The sequence below is a fragment of the Macrobrachium rosenbergii genome, chromosome 39 (assembly GCF_040412425.1).
Source record: "Macrobrachium rosenbergii isolate ZJJX-2024 chromosome 39, ASM4041242v1, whole genome shotgun sequence".
Classification (NCBI taxonomy): domain Eukaryota; kingdom Metazoa; phylum Arthropoda; class Malacostraca; order Decapoda; family Palaemonidae; genus Macrobrachium; species Macrobrachium rosenbergii.
The window spans coordinates 21,562,823-21,568,861 of record NC_089779.1 but is presented as its reverse complement, the minus strand read 5'-3'; positions in this window follow the sequence as shown (position 1 = coordinate 21,568,861).

The window sequence follows — 6,039 nt, the reverse complement described above, 5'->3', positions numbered from 1 at the left end:
TTACAGATTACACACTTCTTTATGGAATAACACACACAATATTTTTGGATATGAGGAACTTGAAGGGTTAATTATGTTAAGCAGTCAGTGGTGTACCAGCTTGAGTATTGGACAGTTTTATCTTGAGTTTATTAACACATTAGTACTACAAGATTGCCTAAGCTGTTAGATGTTAGTCTACTTGGGCAGAGATCATGCCAGCTACCTCCTCTGGGTATGTGTCAGGATCACTCTGAGATGGAAACATCTCTGTGCCAATGATACAAGAGTGCCAAGGAGAGCTTGTGGCTCTTATGGGTTAATTGGATCTCTTTAGCCCCTTCTTCTTCTTCTTCAGGTTCCACCAAGGTCTGATCATGCAATTCCTAGGAGGTGACAAGGGCACTGACTCTAGGGAAAGGCCAGAAGTGCTGTCAGGAGCAGAATCAGAGGTAGCCCTAGGAGCTATGGGGAGGCTCCCTACTTTGGCTGCTGCGACAACCATTATGAGGTTAGAAACAGTTTCTGCATCCCAGCCAGACAGGTCCTGGTCAGCCAGAGAAGGCGTAGCATTTAGATCTGCCAGAGATTTTTCCTTGGCAGATGAAGGTGATGGAGAAGAACTGTTGGGGGTCAGAGGCTCACAATCTGCGATGATCAACTTTGTGGAGTTTGGAGGATCTCTCGTGGGAGGATCCGTGACATAATTTGGATCCGGCATTAGCACTAACTCGGGGGCAGGCACAGAGATTAAGGTTAGTGAAGGCGTTGCATCCAAGACAGACAGAGCTTGGCACTGTGCAGGGCTCTCAAGTGGCACTGGCATAGATTTGGAGTCAGGCATGCTTAACAAGGGACCCGGGGGTGCAAAACCCCTTGGTGTACCTGAGGTGGTGTGAGACAGAGATTCATGTCTCCAGTGGAGGGCGGAGCCTCTCGAAATTGTTCTGTATGTGGTGTCCACTGCATTTTGTTTGCTAGGGCACCCCGACTAATTCATGGAGTGCCTTGTGCTTGGCGATTTCCCTTCACGGTGAGGGAGGAAACTTTTGGTGGCCATCCTTTTGTGAGGAGCAAGGACTGGGCCTGGAGTTGCATGGAGAGTGCCCCTTCCGTCAACCACTTTTGGTGAGCGGAAGGTAGGACTGACGGTGGCGTGCCTGTCACAGTGGCGGTGTCCTGGTCAGGTGATTCTGAAGGTAAGGCCTCCCTGGTGCAGGTAGCTAGGCAGCAGAGTGGCATTGGGGGAGGACATCCCCAGAGGAGGTCTCGTCCCAACTGGAATTCGACTCCTTGCCTGATTTTGCTCACTTACCAATGCAATGAGGCTGCATGCCCCAAGGGGTTGTCACCTGAAGCTCGACTGTGGGAATGGTCTTCATCTGCTCCTCTATCCAAGGCATTATCCACCTGGTCTTTTTGTCTACAGTGGCACTGGCTGGTACTCGGGCCTGGTCAATCAGGCAAATATCTGAGCCAGTGTCTACCATAACCGGCAGGTTCACTGGTAGGCTGAAGCCATCCAGGGGTGCCACTGAGATGGACTGAGTCTACACCCGCTTGGGGTGAGACATATCTGGCGGCACAGCTGTGGAGGTCATGGCACTGATCAGGTTGACTTGCTTGGTAGAGGGGATATGTTTTGGGCAACCAGGATATCCAGCAGTATAGTGCCCTGCAGTTCCACAGCCTCGGCAGGGCCCCCTTGAATGGGCTGATTTCCCTATGGCCACTGTCGGTGGAGAGGAATCATTAGAGCCCTTTTAAGGGTGCTGCTGGTTAACTCCTTTCTTAATACGGCACTCAGATTTGGGGTGACCAACTCTCTTGCAGAAGTTGCATGTTGTCCGTTCCTCAGGTGAGTTGATCCTGAGAGATGTGCTGTAAGACTGATTAAAGGTCTCCCGGTTATCGGCCATATGACAAGCTTCTGTGAGTGTTTTAAGTTGCTTGTCGTTTAGGTGTGCAGCAAGTGGTCCAGGAACACACTGGAAGAGATCCTCCAGCATGATCCAGTTGAACAGGTCCTGGAACTCTGTGCATTCCATGACACTGAGCCAGCGTTGTCCTGATTGGGTCTTATGATAGGCCCATTCAGCCCTCAGTCCAGGCCCAACCAACTTCCTTTGCGAGACCTCTAAAATGTTGTCTCCATCTCTCCGGGGTGATTTTGTACGCTTTGATAATCACTCGGGAAACATCTACCATGTTCCCTCTCATACCTTTGTCCAGCAAGCGGAGGGTGGTTTTGGCTTTGCCATCCATGTGCTTGGCAAGCAGTGTGGCCCTCTCCATCACGGTAGTGGAGTAGTTCTCAAAGAGTGCTTCTACTTCCTCCAACCACACCTCGGGCTCATCCTCCATCCATTTTGGAATAAGAGCATTAATGCTAGATGTTGGAGCATTAGGCGCAGCAGGTATGGGGTTGGAGACCTGTTGGGCAGCTAGAGCTTCGGCACTTTCTTTTCGAGCCTTCTCCAGCTTGAGTTCCTTGTCCTTGAGAGCTAGCTCACTCTCCTTGAGAGCGAGGTCTCTGGCTGCCTCAGCTTCTTCATACTTTCTCCAATCTTCTCTTTCCTCTCTTTCCAGCTGGAGTATGTCATCCAGCTGTTCTTTCACCCAGTGGGTGAGTTCCTGTCCTGTGTAACCTGCGTCCTTGCCCATGTTCATGAGGGTTTGGTGCTGTTCTAATGACATGGTTCAAGTCTTTTAGGACATCTAGGGAAAATGGGCTGTGACAGTGGGAAAGTGTCCTGTAATTTGGTGGCACTTTGTTGGAGTGGTACCTTCGCAGTAAGGTACCACTGTGGCTGAGTGTGCTGTGCAGAGGTCACACTGATGGAGCAATCCTGAAGGAGCAAAGGTCCTAATGGGCGGATACACTGTCGTTGGCACTCTGTATCTCAGGTACAGGTGCAGTGGCTTATGATGTGAAGACTATGTGTTGGTGGCACTATGGTGCCAGCGTGTTCCGGGGAACAACACTAAAAGGCAGTGCGACCAAATTGTACTGAAGGAAGTGACACTGCCCAGGGTTGAGTGTGAGCAATGAGTAACTTAGTCGTTGGCAGTTCCTCAGATTAGTGGCACTGTGGAAGGGGAAACCTTGCACTCGTGGGCAGCTAGTTCTAAGAACTAGTGGCTGCTCCCTGACATGAGGAAAGGAAGTCTGCTTCCTAACATGAGGAAAGGAAGGTTTTGGGGTTGCACTTAATGTGCGATTTGGTGCTTGTAGTATACGCAAGTCTTGGATAATGGAAACTCACTAGTGCACTAAAAGTAAGTATATCTTAGTTTAACCAGACCACTGAGCTGATTAACAGCTCTCCTAGGGCTGGCCCGAAGGATTAGATTTATTTTTACGTGGCTAAGAACCAATTGGTTACCTAGCAACGGGTGTGGAATCCGAACCACATTATAGCGAGAAATTAATTTTTATCACCAGAAACAAATTTCTTTTGTTCTTCACTGGCCGCTCGGAGATTCGAACTCGCTACCATCAGAGTGGTAGCTGAGAACGAAACCCGCTCACCCAGCGAAGAACTCACATTACAGTTATCAACTGTTATTAAATGGTTATGCATTCGTTCTTTGCAACTCACGAGAGATCACTCCGATGGCTGAAGTACTTAATGTAAATATAGATATTGGAGACAATTACAACTAATATGGGTGAGTATACAAGTTTGCGCACTGTGTGTGAATGAGTAAAAGGAAGAGTTGATGTGGGATCTAAAAGATCAAAGTTTTGGGTATAAATGAAATAAAAAGATTATTGCTATTGGCTTTATGAATTAATGGGTTTATTCTCCAATACTCACTTGTTATTATGACTATGCCTTTATTAACTTTTTTGGATGATGAAGGAAGAATATTAAGTTCTCTCTCTCTCTCTCTCTCTCTCTCTCTCTCTCTCTCTCTCTCTCTAAGAGTGTAATTGTATGTAGCGTACTCGTGGCATTATTTAATTTACTCTAATTCATTCTTACAATAGTTTACTTGGAAAATTATGCTTTGAAAAATAAGTTACTTTTTAAAAATGTAATTTTGGCATTTACGTAATTTAATACCTAGCTCCTGTCATGACAAGGCATATGGAGGAAAGGGTTTTCAAATTACTATAAAAAATAAAAATATTTTGTTACGTTTTATGTTAGGGACAAAAAGAAATGGTATTGCGTTCGGCTAGCGAATGACGAGAAGTGGAACGGGCGTGCGGGAGAGAAACAGCTGGTGGCTACTAGTGACGTCAATCACCTCATACAGTACTCAATCGGTGATTTAAAATTCACAGAAAAGAACACTAAAATTTTCTGACTGAATGATTGGTGCTGATGTGCAAGCTCTAATCATTTAACTTAAAACATTAATAATGCTTTTACTTTACTTAAAACATTCAAAGAGAATCTGAACTGCATATGGCGGTCTTGGAATTGTAGGAGTGAGACGATGTAACGCGCATGCCCTGAGCTGCTAGGAGTTGTCACACGTATTTTAACAAACATGAATTTTCCAACTACACTTCACTGTCACAGGAATTGTACACTTACTGTGCCGTAACTGTTTTCGAACAACACACCTAGTTCATGGCTAACACATGCAATAAGTCCCTGACAAAGCACTTCCTAATTCCTAAATAACAGTTCTCTGGTGTCAACAACACTGCTACTATTCTCACTACGAGAAATTTCGCAGGCAGTTATTCTGCATCCCTAACTTAAGGACTTTTTTGGCGTTCTCGTCTATGATAACTAAAAAATCAGCCTACAAATCACGTCTTTTAAAACACTTCTTCCCTATCTGTGCCAAACATATCCTTAATATTACAACAGTTATAATAATAACCCTTACCTTGTTATCTTTAGCTTCGGTTCTGTCACCCTTTTCTTTTGCCTTGCTAATAATGGAATCGAATTATTTTATGACTTACGTTACTCCTTGGTTCGTCTACCTTCCTAGTCTAGTAATAGCGAAGCTAATTCTCATTACTAATTCACTAGGTCCTGGCAAGATCGACCCTTTTATGTTCCGAGTCCGGTTGGAAGAGACAAATTGGATTTTGAATGTAATTTGCCTTAGAGGCCAACACCTACGGCTCAGAACATAAATAATAAATGTAATTAATCGTATTACTTACCTTGAAATCACATCTGTTCAAAGAAAATGGGAAGGTCGCCTTCCATACCAGTCAGTTAGATTAAAGTAATTTATTTACAACCATTGCAACTAGAAATTAATATGGATAGGCTGGCAGTCCAGCCATCAAGGCACATGCCCTGTACAATAAAAGGTGTAATTGCAATTACCCAGTAAATAAAAGGTTAACACGAATCTTATTAACTGTTTAACACTGGCTGATAAATTATCTTACATTAGCACAACGATAACGCTGACAGGCCTGACAGGTAGCCCCTGTGGACTGCTGCCATGGAAGCTTCTTGCACGTGGCAAGATGGAAATGAGTCTTCTAAGGTAATTGTTTCGCAAGGGCAGGGACAGAACTTCAAAGAGCCAGATACCAGGGTTCTGGAAAGGAATTCCAAGTCAGACAGTGACACAAAGACTTTCTCTCACATGAAATTAATTATTCATGAAGGAGGGATTATCAATCAGATTTATTTAGCACATGGTAACACTATGATGGGAATGCTCTAATTATTATCACAGAACAAGCTTAATTTAAGCTTGGAACAAGTCATGAGGGCAAATATGCGTGCTAGCTGTGGGAAACAAAGGGACTTTGTTTTGGGAGAATGAAAAGTTGGAAATACTGAAAATGGAGAGAAATTCACGAGAGGGAAAAGAGCACTGGTGTTACTAGCAATTTCAATATGTACCTTATTGCATCTGTGCATGAAGCTCGCTTGCAAAAGATGAATTCCAGCAGCAGAAGTCCTGACATGTGGCCAGTGGTAAGAGGGCAGAACAGCACCAGCTTAGCATTGTTAGGCTTCAGCAACCTTGCGCTGTAGAGGTCTAATGCGGAGTGAGATGGAGGGAGGTCACCGAGACGCCCCATTCAATCCCATTGGAGGACACAGGGCAATGGTAGATCTGGAA